This window comes from Eumetopias jubatus, unplaced genomic scaffold (assembly GCF_037043125.1).
Source record: "Eumetopias jubatus isolate StellerSeaLion01/CBP00866 unplaced genomic scaffold, mEumJub1_p1.0 scaffold_11, whole genome shotgun sequence".
Taxonomy (NCBI): Eukaryota; Metazoa; Chordata; class Mammalia; order Carnivora; family Otariidae; genus Eumetopias; species Eumetopias jubatus.
In genome coordinates, this window is record NW_028274817.1 from 21,629,782 (window position 1) to 21,647,116 (window position 17,335).

The 17,335-nt window shown below is 36.0% G+C and overlaps 1 pseudogene; it reads right to left on the minus strand.

Moving 5' to 3' along the window:
• Nucleotides 1-547: 547 nt before the first annotated feature.
• On the minus strand, nucleotides 548-2,608 carry LOC114223700 (ribosome biogenesis protein NSA2 homolog; annotated as a pseudogene).
• Between the last annotated feature and the right edge of the window lie 14,727 nt (nucleotides 2,609-17,335).

Sequence of the window (17,335 nt, forward strand, 5' to 3'; positions counted from 1 at the left end):
TTTTACTGGGGCTTAGTTTAAGATTTTGGCATTCATAACTTGAGATTATTCTGAAGTTAAATTTTTTAAAACAATCATGATAAAATTTTATTGTTAGGGTAGGTTTATATAAAAAATTGGAAACATTCCTCCAATATAGCAAATTATACACAAACAATGAATCATGGAACACTACATCAAAAACTAATGATGTACTGTATGGTGACTAACATACCATAATAAAATAAAAATATAATCTGAAAACATCTGCTTTTTTAAAACTCTGAAAGAACCCATTCTTGAAAAAATTAGTAAAAATATATTTAAGAGTAATCTTGTTGTACTTTTAACAAAAATTCTTAGGTATTTGTTTTATTCAGGTTTTCTTCACATTTATTTATTTTTTATTTATTGTTATTATTATTTTTTACAATAGAATAAATAATTCTCTTGATGACTGCAGATATGTAAGGCTGTTTGGTAGTATTCAGAACCATCACAGATGGTGGTTTTCCTGATTGGTGTTTAGTCTTAGCAACTATAAGGAGCTACTTGTCTGAAACTGCTGTCAAACCAGGAAGAATGCATTTATGCATCCATCATTTTCAGGATTATTGGGTAACCTGAGCATATTTTTTTTCAAAATAACGCTGCCTTCTTGTGTCACCAGGCCCAACTCACTCACATTCACCTCAATGGCAGTACTTTCAGTAATAATATCCAAAGTTGTATATAGTGGGGATGAGGGATTCTTTTTTTTTTTAACAATTTTATTTATTTATTTGTCAGAGAAAGAGAGCACAAGTAGGGGGAGCAGCAGGAAGAGGAAGAATCATGCTCCCCCCTGAGCAAGGAGCCTGATGCGGGACTTGATCTCAGGACTGTGGAATCACGACCTGAGCTGAAGGCAGATGCTCAACTGACTGAGCCACCCAGGTGCCTGAGGGATTCTTTTTTATGCCAAGTATCGGAGCAGGCAAAAGGTGGCTTGAGATTCAGGATGTGTTACATGGGCCTTTTTGAAAAGTAAGGCCATTGGCCTAACTGATCTTTTTTTTCTTTTTCCAAGCAACATTTTTATTCCCAAATTTTGAGGAAGGCTCTGCATTGACTTTATACACACTTACTCCCAAGCATTATTCTAAGTGCTTCATGTGTCTCAAACCATTTAGCCTAAGAACAACCATGCCAGGTATGATTTTTTAAATTAACATATAATATATTGTTTGTTTCAGGGGTATAGGCCTGTGATTCATCAGTTTTACACAACACTCAGCCCTCAGCACAACACATACCCTCCCCAAGGCCCATCACACAGCCACCCATCCCTCAACTCCCCTCCCCTCCAGCAACCCTCAGTTTGTTTCCTAAGATTAAGAGTCTCTTATGGTTTGTCTCCCTCTCTGGTTTCATCTTATTTCATTTTTTTCTCTCTTCGCCTATGATCCTCTGCCTTGTTTTTTAAATTCTATATATCAGTGAGAATATATGATAATTTTCTTTCTCTAATTGATTAGTTTGCTTAGTGTAATATCTTCTAGTCTGATTTGCATCATTGCAAATGGGACGACTTCATTTTTTATGACTGTGTAATATTCCATTGTGTGTGTGTGTGTGTGTGTGTGTGTGTGTGTGTGTGTGTGTGTATATATATATATATATTCTTTATCCATTCATCTGTCAATGGACATCTGGGCTCTTTCCATAGTTTGGCTATTGTGGACATTGCCACCATAAACATTGGGGTGCAAGTTCCCCTTAGGATCACTACGTTTTTATCTTTGGGGTAAATACCCAGTAGTGCAATTGCTGGGTTGTAGGGTAGCTGTATTTTCAACTTTTTGAGGAACCTCCATACTGTTTTCCAGAGTGCCTGCACCAGCTTGCATTCCCACCAACAGTGTAGGAGGGTTCCCCTTTCTTCCCATCCTCACCAACATCTGTCGTTTCCTGACTTGTTAATTTTAGCCATTCTGACTGGTGTGAGGTGGTATCTCATTGAGGTTTTGATTTCTATTTCCCTGATGCCGAGTGATGTTGAGCACTTTTTCATGTGTCTGTTGGCCATTTGAATGTCTTCTTTGTAGTAATGTCTTTACATGTCTTCTGCCCATTTAAGGTCTTTCATATTTAGGTGGTTTTCAGGTAAAGCCATCTCCAACAAAGCAGACTTTATAAAGTAACCATCCTCTTCCATGCTTCCTTCTTTCTCTTTCCTATTTGAATAACTTTTAATACACCTGTTTCTTCCAGGACACAAACTTTGGGCAAAAGGACCTTCCATTTTCTTGCTTTCTCTTTTTACTTTTGTTTAATCATTTTGGAAGTTACTTTAGCTCAGGACTGTCCCTCCCTGTCCAGTAGATATGCATGTATTACTCCTTGTGGAATCTTTTAATCATTCTTTTGTTTGGTGTTTCTTTTTTCATGCATCTCGATAATCTTTTTCATTTGTATTTTCTCAGCATGACACTGTTTATGATAAAGCTTAGCTTTCAGACTAAGTGTCTTTTTTGGCTTCTTTGAACATTCTTGAACCACTCCACCTTCCTTCTTTCTTTTATTCATGGTAATCCAAATGATAGTCATAGCACTTCCAGTGAAACTCAATATAATTCTTCTGTGGCATGGTGACAGGCACAGAACTGCCACGTGCAGCTGCAGGGTTGTGAAGAAGCTCTCAATTTTGGGGTCTCTCTTCACTTTTTAAAATTGGATTTTACTGTCTTAAAAAGATAAAAAAGAGATAAGAAAAAAATAAATAGCATATTTTGCATTTATTGATATACTCTATTTCCCCTCTTTTTTTGTACATTAATTGCTGCTTTTAATATTTTACACTCCGTAATTTTGCTTTTAATAAATTGTTTATTTAATTTCACTTATATAGTTGAATATTTATTTATAGTCAGTTATTCTAGTTTAATATTGAAATTATTGCAAAGATATTAGTATGTTTTAAGTATATCTTTAGTTAATCTTATAATTTCAGTTTCTGGTATTCTCCTCAACTCTGGGAAGACTTTGATTAATTCAGTTTATATATATATATATATATATATATAGAGAGAGAGAGAGAGAGAGAAAACTACCGTATATTCACTGACCTCTTCCTTTTTAATTTAATTTAATTTAATAATTTAATTTATTTAATTTATTTCTTCCAAGTTTTTATTTAAATTCCATTTAGTAAACATACAGTGTAATATTAGTTTCAGGTGTAGAATTCAGTGATCCATAACTTACATACAACACCCAGGGCTCATCACAACAAATGCCCTCATTATTACCCATCATCCATTAACCCATTCCCCCCATGCACCTCCTTTCCAGTAACCCTTAGTTTGTCTTCTATAGTTAACAGTTTTCTGGTTTGCTTTTTTTATCCCTATGTTCATTTGTTTTGTTTCTTAAATTCCACATATGAGTGAAATCATATGGTATTTGTCTACCTCTAACTGACTTATTTTGCCTACCATAATTCTCTCTAGCTCGACCCAAGTCATTGAAAATGGCAAGATTTCATTTTTTTAAGAGAGAAAGGAGGAGCAGAGGGAGAGAAAGAATTTTAAGCAGGCTCCATGCCCAGTGTGGAGCCTGATGTGGGACTTAGTCTCACAACCCTGAAATCATGGCCTGAGCTGAAATCAAGAGTCAGACACTTAACTGACTGAGCCACCCAGGCACCCCATGATTTCATTTTTTTGATGACTGAGTAATATTCCATTGAATATTTATACCACCTTTTATCCATTCATCAGTTGATAGACATTTGGGCTCCTTACATAATTTGTCTATTACCAATAATGCTGCTGTAAACATAAGGATACCTGTATCCCTTTGAATCGGTATTTTTGTATACTTTGGGTAAATACTTAGTAGTGCAATTGCTCGATTGTAAGAGAAACCTCCATACTATTTTCCAGAGAGGCTACACTAGTTTGCATTCCCACCAACAGTGCAAGAGGTTTCCCTTTTCTCCACATCCTCACCAACACCTGTTGTTTCCTGAGTTGTTAATTCTAGCCATTCTGACAAGTGTGAGGTGATACCTCATTATAGTTTTGATTTGTGTTTTCCTAATGATGAATGATGTTGAGCATCTTTTCATGTGTCTGTTGACCATTTGTATGTCTTCTCTGGAAAAATGTCTATTCATGTCGTCTACCCATTCTTAACTGATTATTTCTTTTTTGAGTATTGGATTTGATGTTATTTATGTATTTTGGATACAAAACCCTTATCAGATACATCATTTGCAAATATCTTCTCACATTCTGAAGGTTGCCTTTTAGTTTTGTTGATTTTTTTATTTGTTGTGCAGAAGCTATTTATCTTGATGAAGTCCCAATAGATTATTTTTGTTTCCTTGGCCTCAGGATGCATATCTAGTAAGAAGTTGCTATGGTCAATCATACCATGCACATTTTCTAACCAAAATGTTATGAAACTTACAGTCAACCAAAAGAAAAAAAATTGGAAAGACCACAAACATATGGAGTTAAAGAACATCCTACTAAAGAATAAATGGGTCAACCAGAAAATTAAAGAAGAAATTAAAAAATACATGGAACAAGAGAATATGAGAACACAATAGTACAAAACCTTTAGGATACAACAAAAATGGTCATAAGAGAGAAGTATATAGCAATACAGACCTACCTCAAGAAGCAAGAAAAATCTCAAATAAACGACTTAACTTACACCTAAAGGAATTAGAAAAAAAATGACAAATGAAGACTAAAGCCATCAGAAGAAGGGAAATAATAAATATTAGAGCAGAAATAAATGACATAGAAACAAACAAACAAAAACAACCTAGTAGAAGAGATCAATGAAACCAGGAGCTCTTTCTTTGAAAAAAATAAAATAAAATTGATAAACCCCTAGCTAGACTTATCAAAAAGAAGAGAAAGGACCTAAATAAATAAAATCACAAATGAAAGAGTAGAAATAATAACCAATGCCACAGAGAAATATAATTATAAGAGAATATTATGAAAAAGTATATGCCAACAAATTGGACAATCCGGAAGAAATGGATAAATTTCTAGAAACATTTAAAATACCAAAACTAAAACAGGAAGAAATAGAAAACTGGAATAAACTAATAACCAGCAACGAAATTGAATCAGTAATCAAAAATTTTACAACAAACAGAAGTCCAGGGCCAGATGATTTTCACAGGGGCATTCTACCAAACATTTTAAAAAGAGTTAATGCCTATTCTTCTCAAACTATCCCCAAAAATAGAAACAGAAGGAAAACTTCCAAACTCATTCTATGAAGCCAGTGTTACCTTAATTCCAAAACCAAAGACTCTACAAAAAAAAAAGACAACTACAGGCCAATATCCCTGATGAACATGGATGCAAAAATTCTTAGTAAGGTACTAGCAAATTGAATCCAACAGCACATTAAAAGAATCATTCACCACGATCAAGTGGGATTTATTCCTGGGCTGCAGGGTTGGTTCAATATTTTCAAATTAATCAACATGATACCTCATATTAACAAAAGAAAGGCTAAGAATCATATGCTCCTCTCAACAGATGCAGAAAAAAAAAAAAAACATTTGACAAAGTACATCTATTCATGATAAAAACCCTCAACAAAGTAGAGATAAAGGAAACATTCCTCAACATAATAAAGGCCTTATACAAAAAACACAAAGCTAATATAATCATCAATGGGGAAAAAACTAATAGCTTTTTTTCTAAGGTCAGGAACAAGACAGTGTTGTCCACTATCACCACTTTTATTTAACAGAGTATTGGAAGTGCTAGCCACAGCAATCAGACAACAAAAAGAAGTAAAAGGCATCCAAATCAGCAAGGGAGAAGTCAAACTTTCATTCTTCGCAGATGAGATGATACTCTATATAGAAAACCAAAACGATTCCACCAAGAAATTGCTAGAACTGATAAATGAAGTCAGTAAAGTCGCAGGGTACAAAATCAACATATAGAAATCTATTGCATTTCCAATAAAGTGAAGCAGCAGAAAGAGAAATTAAGGAATTGATCCTATTTAAAATTGCACCAAAAACAATAAGATACTTGGGAATAAACCCAAAAGATCTGTAAAAAATCTGTACTCTGAAAACTATAGAACAATTATGAAAGAAATTGAAGATGACACAAAGAAATGGAAAAACATTCCATGCTCATGGATTGGAAGAACACATATTGTTAAAATGTCTATACTACTCAAAGCAATCTACACATTTAATGCAATCCCTATCAAAATACCACCAGCATTTTTTCACAGAGCTAGAACTACTGATCCTAAAATTTGCATGGAACCAGAAAAGACCCTGAATAGTGGAAGCAACCTTGAAAAAGAAAAGCAAAGCTGGAGGCCTCACAATTCCAGTAAGTTATATTACAAAGCTGTAATGATCAAGACAGTATAGTAGTGGCACAAAAACAGACACATAGATCAATGGAACAGAATAGAAAACCCAGAAACAGACCCACAACTATATGGTCAACTAATCTTCAATAAAGCATGAATGACTATCCAATGGAAAAAAAAAAGACAGTCACTTCAAGAAATGAAATTGGGAAAACTGACAAACATGCAAAAGAATGAAATTGGACCACTTACACCAGAAAAATAAATTCAAAATGCTTGAATGACCTAATGTGAGATAGGAAACCATCAAAATCCTAGAGGAGAACACAGGCAGTAAACTCCTTGAAATTTTTAAGTATTATTTCTGTTTTATTTCTTTAATACCTTCTTGAGGAATAACAATTGTCTGAATTTTCTATTTCTAAACTCTGTCTTCTATTTTCCACATCTTTCTTATCATATTTCTCTATTTGCTGTATTCTTTTGCATTTTGTATAAGCTTCTAATGCTTGAACTTCAACTCAGTCTTTTAATTCTAGTCTTGATGCAATTTTAATTCTAATTGTAATTTCAGTTTATTTTCTATAAATAATTTCAGAATGTTCTTACCATCTGTTATTATAATTTGTTTTTTTATTTTCTTAGCTTTCTTCTACTGTTCCATAAATTTATTTCATTAGCAATTATATGAATGAAGGTTGTTTTGCTTTTATGTGGGAGAAGTCAAATTAATACTATATTAAATAAAATGGTCAGTGTATTGATTTCACTTATAGAACTCTTGGATGGATAGAATGAGAAGTTGAAAGTGAAGCAGTGTACCTGGCCCTCCACAAATTTCAACTCAGGTCTTGAACAGAAACAAAATTTTCTACTGTTCCCCTCTCTCCTTCTCTTCCTCTTCCTTTCCTGCTCTTCCCAATTCTTATTTATGCTTGCTTCTGTGTATTTTTTAAGATTGATTTATTTATATTTTATTATTTATTTATTTATTTATTTATTTATTTATTATTTGTCGGAGAGATTGAGTACAAGCTGGGGGAGTGGCGGGTAGAGAGAGAAACAGGCTTTCCACTGAGCAGGGAGCTGAATGCAGGTCTCAATCCCAAGACCCTGGGATCATGTCCTGAGCTGAAGGCAGTCGCTTAACCGACTGAGCCACCCAGGCGCCCTGCTTGCTTCTGTGTATTAAACTTCATTCTTACTCATTACATACTGATAATCATCTATCAGGTTAAAATTTTAGAGCTTCCATTACTGGAGTAGGGCTCATTTCCTTTCTTGGTTCCACTTTGGAAATAGGAGGAAATGTCTCTTATTTTCCTGGATTCAATGAGGTGTCCATGCCTACAACATTTTGGGGAAAATGGGGTAGGAAGAGTCATGTAAAAACACCTTGAAAACACATGATTGAAATGGGAAATGGAGTAGATTCCAGAAAAAAAAGGATTGTTCCCATAAGAAGCAACTTGTTTTTGAAGTGTCACAAATGCAGTGAGTCCAATTTATTTTTGACATTTCAAAAACAAGTTGCTTCTTATGGGAACAATCCTTTTTTCTGGAATCTACTCCATTTCTCATTTCAATCATGTGTTTTCAAGGTGTTTTTACATGACTCTATAATATAATATATTGTATTTGTTTATTGTAGTGAATATACACTATTGCTTGACTTTAGAGGTCTTATTTTTTTTTCTCTATGACAAATTATTTTCACAGGAAATATAATGGCCAATGCAAGCCTGATATTTGTTCCAAGGAGATGTGAATGCATACTCTTTGGTAACCTTCAGGTTTGACCTTCACTTTTTTTTCAATTCTTTGACTTAAATAGAAGCCTAATTAATGTCACTTTATATAGTCAGCTAGGAATTTGAGCAACCTGAGTGGAGTGGTGACAAAAGTGGGAAGGAAACTGAGGTGTCATCAGTCATTCTCAGCAGGGAAACTATTTCTGTGGATTGTTATTATTGTTGTTTTTTTTTTTTTTTCCTATTTGGAGATGCTGTTTGTCTTCCTTGTGAAACTAGTGTCCCTCCCTCCCTCCCTCCCTTCCTTCCTTCCTCCTTCTCTCTCACCCTCCCTCCCTCCTTCCCTCCTTCTTTCCCTTCCTTCCTTTTTTTTCTTTCTAAATTCCTTTTTCCTTTAATTTTCACCTGATTACATACTACTTATATGGAGAGACAGTGTCTGGCCTCATTTTTGTCACTGATATCCACTTTATCAGTAATGTGAGCCGACAATCTTTCAGTTGATTGTAGACATGCTCCTCTGAGGTTATTCCAATATTACTGTGTTTGAATATCTTGATTTAATCTATGCCAGTGAAATAGTTTCATTTGGAATGCTCCATATCTGACCCATGGCTTTCCTTCATCTTTAGCTATCACTCCTTAAAATTAAAGCATGTAAATAAGATTGTGCCAGGTTACCTCTGCTTACTTCTGCAGATTATGATCATTTTTCTCAGGAAGGAGAGTTTTAAGTAATCTCTTCATAAAAACCTTGGCCTGATCCTTTATTCATTATCTTTATCATAAATATTTCAAATTTTATAAGTTGAAAGGCTGAATAATGACTCCTTCCTCCATGCCCCACCAAAGATGTCTACATTCTAATTCCTGGAACCTGTGAACATATTACCTTACATGACATTGTGACATTGTGGATGTGATTAAGTTAAGAACATTGATATAAAATGATTATCCAGCATTATCCATGTGGACCAAACATAATTACAGGGTCATTATAAGAGGGAGATGGAGGGTCAGTGTTGAAGAAAGTGATATTATGACAGAAGTAGAGAGGGAAAAAAAGATATGTGACAAGAGAAACTAAGGTTGGACTAATGAGACCAAGAACAAAGGAATATAGGTAGCCTCTAGAATCTGGAAAGCCAATTAATGAATTCATCCTAGTGTCTTCAGAAAGAATGCTACCTTTGATTTTAGCTCCATAGAACTTATTTTGAACTTCTCATCTCTAAAACTCTAAGATAATAAATTTATATTATTTAAGCCACTAATTTCATAATTTGTTATGTCAGCAATTGGAAATTAATGCACAGGTTGATTGGACTTTTTATGTACTGCTAACTCAGAAAGTTTTTAACTCAGCTCTCCTTTTTCCACTGGATCTAATAGAGGAAGGGTCGCACACCAGATTTTAAAGTGTCAATAAATCTGAAAGTTCAGTTCTGCACTTTTTTCATGTTTCTTATATCAAGGTCTTCCTTCCAACTCCATTATATTGCCTCTCTAATGCTGTTGAAATGGCTTTCAATATATATTGTAGAAAATTAATCAGTCACCCTGCCTCTAGTTTTATCTCTCTCTATTCTCTCCAGTTCATTTTTTTATTATGTTCAATTCGCCAACAGATAGTACATCATTAGTTTTTGATGTAGTGTTCAACAATTCATTAGTTGCATATAACAACCAGTGCTCATCACAGCACGTGTCCTCCTTAATATCCATCACCCGGTTACCACATCCCTCCACTCCCCTCCCTTCTGTAACCCTCAGTTTGTTTCCCAGAGTCCAGAGTCTATTCCTTATGTTCCACATAAGAATGAAGCCATATGATAATTGTCTTTCTCTGCTTGACTTATTTCACTTAGCATAATCCCTCCAGTTCCATCCATGTCGATGTAAATGGTAGGTATTCATCCTTTCTGATGGCTGAGTAATATTCCATTGTATATATGGACCACATCTTCTTTAACCATTCATCTGTTGAAGGACATCTCAGCTCCTTCCACAGTTTGGCTATTATGGACATTGATGCTATGAACATTGTGGTGCATGTGCTCCTTCTTTTCACAACATCTGTATCTTTGGGGTAAACACCAAGTAGTGTGATTGCTGGGTCATAGGGTAGCTCTATTTTTAATTTTTAAAGAACCTCCATACTGTTTTCCAGAGTACCTGTACCAGCTTGCATTCCCACCAACAGTATAAGAGTGTTCCCCTTTCTCCACATCCTCACCAACATTTGTAGTTTCCTGTCTTGTTAATTTGTACCATTCTAACTGGTATAAGGTGGTATCTCATTGTGGTTTTGATTTATATTTCCCTGGTGACTAGGGATATTGAACATTTTTTCATGGGTCTGTTAGCCATTTGTATGTCTTCTTTGGAGAAGTGTCTGTTCATGTCGTCTACCCAATTCTTGACTACATTATTTGTTTTTGGGTGTTGAGTTTGAGAAGTTCTTTATAAATATGGATACAAGCCCTTCAACTGTAATGTCATTTGCAAATATAATCTCCCATTTCATGGGTTGCCTCTTAGTTTGGTTGACTGTTTCCTTTGTTGTGCAGAAGCTTTTTATCTTGACGAAGTCCCAGTAGTTCATTTTTGCTTTTGTTTCCCTTGTCTTTAGAGACATGTCTTGAAGGAAGTTGCTGTGGCCAATATCAAAGAGGTTACTGCCTATGTTCTCCTCTAGGATTTTGATGGATTCTTGTTTCATATTGAGGTTTTTCATCCATTTTGAGTTTATCTTTGTGTATGGTGTAAGGGTTCATTCTTCTATATATAGCTGTCCAAATTTCCCAAGACCATTTATTGAAGAGACTGTCTTTTTTCCATTGGATATTTTTTCTGATTTGTTGAAGATTATTTAACCATAGAGTTGAGGGTCCATTTCTGGGGCCTCTATTCTGTTCCATTGATCTATGTGTCTGTTTTTGTGCCAATACCATGCTGTCTGGATGATCTCAGCTTTGTAATATAGCTTAAAGTCAGGCATTGTGATGCCACCAGCTTTGGTTTTCTTTTTCAACATTCCCCCTGGAGATTTGGGGTCTTTTCTGGTTCCATACAAATAATAGGATTGTTTGTTCCAGCTCTGTGAGAAATGTCAGTGGTATTTTGACAGGGATTGCATTGAATGTGTAGATTGCTCTGGGAAGCATAGACATTTTAACAATGTTTATTCTTCCAATCCATGAGCATAGAATGTTTTTCCATCTCTTTATGTTTTCCTCAATTTCTTTCATAAGTGTTCTGTTGTTTCTAGAGTGTAGATCCTTCATCTCTTTGGATAGTTTTATTCCAAGGTATCTTATGCTTTTTGGCACTATTGCAAATGGAATCGATTTCCTAATATCTTTCTACAGTTGCATTGTTAGTGTATAGAAAAGCAACTGATTTCTGTGCATTGATTTTGTATCCTGCAACATTAGTGAATTACTGTATGAGTTCTAGTAATTTGGATGTGGGTCTTTTGGGTTTTCCACATAAAGTATCATGTCATCTGTGAAGAGAGAGATTTTGACTTCCTCTTTGCCAATTTGAATACCTTTTATTTCTTTTTGTTGTCTGATTGCTGAGGCTAGGTTTCTACTACTATGTTGAATAAAAGTCATGAGTGTAGGCATCCCAGTCATGTTCCTGACCTTAGGGGAAAAGCTCTGTTTTTCCCCACTGAGAATGGTATTCACTGTGGGCTTTTCATAGATGGCTTTTATGATATTGAGGTATGTTCCCTCAATACCTATACTTTGAAGAGTTTTAATCAAGAAAAGATGTTGTATTTTGTCAAATGCTTTTTCTGCTTCAATTGAGAGAATCATATGTTTCTTGTTTCTTTTATTAATGTGCTCTATCACATTGATTTGCAAATGTTGAACCATGCTTGCATCCCAGGAATAAATCCCACCTGGTCATGGTGAATAATCCTTTTAATGTACAGTTGGATCCTATTGGCTAGGATCTTGTTGAATATTTTGGCATCCATGTTCATCAGGGATAGTGGTCTGTAATTCTCCTTTTTGATGGGATCTTTGTCTGGTTTGGGGACCAGGGTAGCGCTGGTCTCATAAAATGAGTTTGGAAGTTTTCCTTCTATTTCTATTTTTTTAAACAGCTTCAGGAGAATAGGTATTATTTCTTCTTTAAATGTTTGGTAGAATTCTCCTTGGAAGCCATCTGGCCCTGGACTTTTGTTTGGGAGGTTTTTGATTACTGTTCAAATTTCCTTACTGGTTATTGGTCTGTTCAGATTGTCTATTTCTTCCTGTTTCAGTCTTGGTAGTTTATAAGTTTCCAGGAAAGGATCCATTTCTTCCAGATTGCTTAGATTGTTGACATATAGCTGCTGGTAATAAATTGTAAAAGTTGTCTCTATTTCCTTGGTATTCGTTGTGATTTCTCCCCTTTCATTAATGATTTTATTAATTTGGATCTTTTCTCTTTTGGATAAGTCTTGCCAGAGTTTTACCAATCTTATTAATTCTTTCAAAGAACAAGCTTCTAGGTCGCCTGGGTGGCTCAGTTGGTTAAGCGACTGCCTTCGGCTCAGGTCATGATCCTGGAGTCCTGGGATCAAGTCCCGCATCAGGCTCCCTGCTCAGCAGGGAGTCTGCTTTTCCCTCTGACCCTCTTCCCTCTCATGCTCTCTATCTTTCATTCTCTCTCTCTCAAATAAATAAATAAAATCTTTAAAAAACAAAACAAAACAAAACAAAAAACAAAGAACAAGCTTCTAGTTTTGTTGATGTTCTGTTGTTCTTCTAGTTTCTATTTCATTGATTTCTGCTCTAATCTTTATTATTTCCTTTCTCCCACTTGGTTTAAGCTTTATTTGCTCTTTTTTTCTCCAGGTCCTTTAGGTGTAAGGTTAGTTTGTGTATTGGAGATTTTTCTAATTTTTTGAGAGAGGCTTGGATTGCTATGTACTTCCCTCTAGGGACTGCCTTTGCAGTCCCTAGAGGGACTGTCTCCACTTTTGTGTGTACCAAACTCCCCAGACTTGTGCTATTTGCATCCGCTGCCATTCTCCTGGGGGAGTTCCGGGCACCCGCGAGCGTCTCTGCGCTTTGTGACTTTACAATTGCGAGTGGCTGTGGGCTCAATTGTGCACCCTCTTCCGCAGCTCCCAGGTCATGCTGGGTGCTGCCCCAGTGTCCCTTTGGTGGTCGCACCAGTCCAAGAGCTGTTGCCCTGTCGTGGGTGCAGCCTCTTTGTGTGCCAAACTGCCAAATTCCATGGCTCCCACCTGCTGCCCCTTTCCTGGGGGAGTTAAGGTAGCAGGAAGCATCTCTGTGCTTTGTGACTTTGCAATTGTGAGCAGCCGTGGGCTCGTGCATGCACCTTCTTCTGTAGCTCCCAGTTCACATTTGGGTGCCACCCCAGTGTCCTTTCATGGACCACACTGCCCTGAAAGCTGTTGCTCTGTCGTGGGCACAAGCCCTTTTATGTCTCCCCTGTAATGTTAAACAGCTTGCACCTTTTAGTCCTTTTTAGGTTGGTCAGGCAGAGAGCAGTCTCCCTACTGGCAGGGTTTGCGGTTTATGTTGACTGGAGCTGAGAGTCCCTTCTGGGCTCTCTGACCATAACCACTCTCCCCACTCCACAGCTTGGGCACTCTATCAGTTCAGGTTCCCCAGTTCTTTCTGAGTCTCCTAGAATCTTGAGACCACAATGATACACCTAGAATTCTGCCCTTTTCATCCCCTGTGCACTTTTCAGAAAGGGATATCTCTCACTGGAGCAGATTTCTAAGGGTCCCGATTTTTCTCAGGTGTTATACAACTTTCTGGTGGCCAGCTTATGGAGGCTCCCCCCCCGCTCCTCCTATCTTCAGATATTTCCCCTGAAGATTCAAGGTTCCACAACTCTTCCTTTAAAAAAGTAGTCATTTTTCTGCTTGTAGAGATACAGATAAATCTTCTTATATCTCAGATTGAATTCATGTGTGTTCAGAATGGTTTGATATATATCCAGCTAAATTTGAAGGACCAGATGAAATGAGGTCCCCTACTCTGCTGCCTTATTTCCCCCTCCTATCCAGAAACTCATTCTCCAATCCATTTTTAGTAGCTACCAATTTCATCATAATCAGTAGTACTTAAAATTATTCAAAAGCTCCAGACTTAATATAAGATAAAGTCTTCTTCATTAATACATAAACAGAGTCATTCATGATATGGCCCTCTGACTTTAAAATCAACTCCTACAGCTTTCTTGCTGATTTCTTCCCAATGTTCCAACCATCACATACTATTTGACATTTTCTGTATGAACCATCATCTTTCTGCCTCTATGCACTTGAGTGTATACAGTTTCTTCACGTTCAATACATTTACCAAATTATTATTCAATTTTTAGCTTGGTGAAACATTTGCTCCATTATATATTTTCTCAGTTTACAATTTGCATACTTATATTATTACACATATCACAATAAATTTGGGGGTATATGTGTATCTTTTTGAATTGTGAACTTCTCTATAGAATGCATTTTTTCTTTTAAGTTTTTATTTTAATTCCAGTTAGTTAACATACAGTGTTATATTAGTGTCAGGTATACAATATAGTGATTCAACAGTTCCATACATCACCTGGTGCTCATCTCAACAAGTGTACTCCTTAATCCCCATCACCTATTTAACACACATCCTCTGGTAACCATAAGTTTGTTCTCTATAGTTAAGGGTTTGTTTCTTGGTTTCTCTCTCTCTTTTTTTTCCCCCTTTGCTCATTTGTTTAAGACATTTTTTTTTGACACAGAAAGAGAGAGAGAGAGAGAACAACCAGGGGGAGCAGCAGGCAGAGGGAGAAGGAGAAGTAGGCTCCCCACTGAGCAAGGAGTCCGATGTGGGGCTCAATCCCAGGACACTTGGATCATGATCTGAGCAAAAGGCAAACACTTAACCGACTGAGCCACCCAGTAGCCCCTTGCTCATTTGTTTTGTTTCTTAAATTCCACATACAAGTGAAATTATATGGTATTTGTCTTTCTCTGATTGACTTATTTCACTTAGCCTCATACTCTCTAACTCCATCCATGTGATTGCAAATGGCAAGATTTCATTCTTTTTATGGCTGAATAATATTTCATTGAATTATTACATCTTCTTTATTCATTCATCAATCATTGGACACTTGGGCTGCTTCCATAATATGGCTATTGTAAATAATGCTGCTATAAACATAGGGATGCATGTATTCCTTTGAATTAATGTTTTTGTAGTTTTGGGGTAAATACTCAGTAGTATGATTGCTAGATCATAGGGTAGTTCTATTTCTTAATTTTTGAGGAACCTCCATATTGTTGTCCAGAGTGGCTGCAGCAGTTTGCATTCTCACCAGCAGTGTTAGAAAGTTCCTTTTTCACCACATCTTTTCAACACCTGTTATTCTTTTGTTTTTGATTTTAGCCATTCTGACAGGTGTGAGGGGATATCTCATTATAGTTTTAATGTGTATTTCCCTGATGGCAAGTGGTAAACAATATCTTCTCCTGTATCTGTTGGCCATCTGTATGTCCTCTTTTTTTAAAAGCAGCAGGACAAAAGAAGACAGTAACATACAAGGGAAAATCCATAAGGCTATCAAGGGATTTTTCAGCAGAAACTTTCCAAGCTAGAAGGGAGTAGCAATGATATATTCAATTTGCTGAATGGGAAAAATCTGCAACCAAGGATACTCTACCCATCAAGGCTATCATTCAGAAAAGAAGGAGAGATAAAGAGTTTCCCAGACAAACAAAAGCTAAAGGGTTTTGTGAACACTAAACCAGCCCACGAGAAACATTAAAGGGGATTCTTTGAGTGGAGAGACTAAAGGTGACAGTACAAAGGTAGGAAACACAAAAGCAGTAAAAATGAATATTTCTGGGGGCGCTTGGGTGGCTCAGTTGGTTAAGCGACTGCCTTCGGCTCAGGTCATGATCCTGGGGTCCCAGGATCGGGTCCCGCATTGGGCTCCCTGCTCGGCAGGGAGTCTGCTTCTCCCTCTGACCCTCCCCACTCTCATGTGCTCTCTCTCTCTCTCTCTCTCTCAAATAAATAAATAAAATCTTTTTAAAAAATGAATATTTTTGTAAAAAAATCAGTGACATTCCTAAAAAAATAGAAAGATGTAAAATATGAAAACATATGCCTAAATGTAGGGAAGAGAAAAGTAAGGAATGGGTTCAAATTTAAACAACCATCAGCTTATTATAGACTGCTATGTGCAGAAGAGGTTATATACAAACCTGATGGTAACCATATATCAAAAAACACTAATAAATATGCAAAGAATAAAGAGAAAGAGATCCAAATATATCATTAAAGAAAATCACCGAAACGTGAAGAGAGAAAGACAAGAAAGAATCAGAGAAAATTTTCAGAACCAAGTGCAAAACAAATACTAAAATGACAATAAATACATATCTATCAATAATTACTTTGAATGTTAATGGAGTAAATGTTCCAATCTAAGACATAGGGTCACAGAATGGATTAAAAAAAAAGTACCATCTACATGCTGCCTACAGGAGACTCATTTTAGACCTAAAGACACCTGCAGAATTGAAGCTAGAAATGGAGAAACATACATCATGCAAATGGATGTGAAAGAAAGTCAAAGGAGCAATACTTCCATTGGACAAAATAGATTTTAAAACAAAGACTCTAATAAGAGATAAGGAAGGACACTATATAAAAATAAAGATGACAGTCCAACAAGAATATATAACAATTGTAAATATTTATGCACCCAATATTGGAGCATCCAAATACATAAAACAGTTCATAAAAAAACATAAAATAAATAATCAATAGTAATTCAAAAATAGTAGGGGACTTTACACCACATTTACATCAATGGACAGATCATCTAAACAGAAAATCAAGGAAACAATGGCTTTGGATGACACACTAGACCACATGGATTTAACAGATATATTTAGGACATTCCATCTTAAAACAATAGAATGCACATCCTTTTCAAGTGTACATGGAACATTCTCCAGAATAGATCACATATTAGTCCACAAAACAAGCCTCAACAAATTCAAGAAGATCAAAGTCATACCATGCATCTTTTCTGACCACAATACTATGAAACTAGACAACAACAACAACAAAAACTCTGAAAAGACTGCAAATACATAGAGGTTAAATACATACTATTGAACAATGAATGGGTCAACCAGGAATAATAATAAAAAAAGTACATGGAAACAAATGAAAATGAAAACACAATGGTTCAAAACATTTGGGATG